This window comes from Atta colombica, unplaced genomic scaffold (genome assembly GCF_001594045.1).
Source record: "Atta colombica isolate Treedump-2 unplaced genomic scaffold, Acol1.0 scaffold125, whole genome shotgun sequence".
Lineage (NCBI taxonomy): Eukaryota > Metazoa > Arthropoda > Insecta > Hymenoptera > Formicidae > Atta > Atta colombica.
The window spans coordinates 102,265-104,032 of NW_017259212.1; the positions used below are offsets into that span (position 1 = coordinate 102,265).

A 1,768-nucleotide genomic window follows, 5' to 3' on the forward strand; every position below is an offset into this window, starting at 1 on the left:
AAAAATATAAATAAAAATAATAATAATAATTAAAAATAATAAAAAAGATAGAAAAATAAATTAAAAATTAAAATTTTGGATTATACTCTCTAGTTCCTGTATATAATATTAATTTCATTATATTCGCCTAATATTTTAAAATCTTGAGTTTGAAATCTTGTAGTTCAAATTGCTAGACATAAAAATCTCACAGATTAAAAAAATTTTATTAAATATTATCAATAGAGCCTAAATGTATATTGCGTATGTTTTAATTTTAATTATCGTCTCTCTAAAAAATTAAATGATTCCTAGAATTACTGGAATCTAGTTATTGTGATACAAAAATATATTAATATTAGAATATTTATGATATAAATATACAGGGCGAATTAGAGTCGTTGAACCAGTTTTTTACCCTATGAGAAAATAATTGACTGTACTTGATCAATGCTTCAAAGTATTTTTACTGAAACTTTGATTACATCCATGGAAACGTTTGCCATCAGGTGTGCAGTCTGCAAGAACCGGAATACTTTTGATTTCGAACACATACAATTTTTGTCATTAATTTTATGTCGATAATATATCGGTGATCGATAAAGTTGCTAACAATTTTATTAACAGTAATCAATCGTTATCCTCACTTGAATAAAACAAATAGCATTTACTGCCTGAATGCAAGTTTAAAACGCACATTTTATGAACAAATTGCTTTTCAACAGAACGAAAAATGTGAAATCTACATAAATACAGCTTTATTGATATCTTTTATTAATAATGAAAAAAGATTGTAACACTTGTTTAATTCTTTACTTATCGAATTTGATCAATTCGCGGAAAAACAGAAAATTTTGTTGGAATTTTTGCGCATTCAAAATCGAATTGAAGTTGCATGTCGTTATTTCGGAATGTAAGAATGTATGCGTCGCAGTGTGTCGCGGCATCGTCGTTGATGTTTGCGTCACGTATATGCTCTTATCGTCGATTCAAGTTCGGCGAATAGCCGATAGTGTGATACACGAGGAATTTGAAGTACATTCGCGAGAGCGAATCACGCAGCGCAGGAGAATTCTGCTGGAGCAGTTTCGGAGAAGTGAGTTATCATATCTCGTTTGATCGTATCAAACTATGTTACGCGAGAGGTTATGTTGATTGCAATATTTGCGACTTCACTGGATTTTACCCAACTTCACCCGTTTCACCCAGCTTCTCCTGACAGTCCTGACTATTCCTGAATGAGATGAATGAGTTGAGACGTCCCGAGTCACAATAATCATGTTTGTATTACGATATGTGATCTTATTATTTGTTAATGTACTTCAGTACGAAAGATTCACTTTATTACGAGAGAAATTACATCTGGCCTCTGACATCGAATGTTTGTTCTTTTAAGAGAAAGCAATATGGATTTGAAAACATCGCAATCATGATTTATCGGAACTTGCGAACTGTACTCTTTATAATCTGTTGTCCGATAAGCAGTATGGTTCGTATTTTAATGAATTAATTATCGCTCATTTGCTGCAACAACGATGTAATTAAAAAATTATCATTTTAGTTGCTTACAAAAAAGAACAGAAACAAAAAAATTTTAATATAATTTTTTAATTATAATTTTATTATATTAAAAACGGAAATAATGTGTCATTTACAATTTTTTTAAAATCTATCAGCTAGATAAAAACAATTTATTCAAAATGCATAAATAACAATTTACAAGAATAAAACATTAATCGTGAAAATAATTTAATCTAAATGAAATAGAGAGAAGTATCCAAGAGAAATG

The 1,768-nt window shown here is 29.3% G+C and overlaps 1 protein-coding gene across 1 annotated transcript in view; it reads left to right on the plus strand.

Moving 5' to 3' along the window:
* Positions 1-925: 925 nt before the first annotated feature.
* Positions 926-1,768, plus strand: part of LOC108694759 (glycerol-3-phosphate acyltransferase 1, mitochondrial) — a 29,520-nt gene continuing 28,677 nt past the window's right edge. The window contains exon 1 of the mRNA XM_018204419.1: positions 926-1,075. The gene's annotated coding sequence lies outside the window, so the exon portion shown is untranslated. The remainder of the gene's footprint in view (positions 1,076-1,768) is intronic.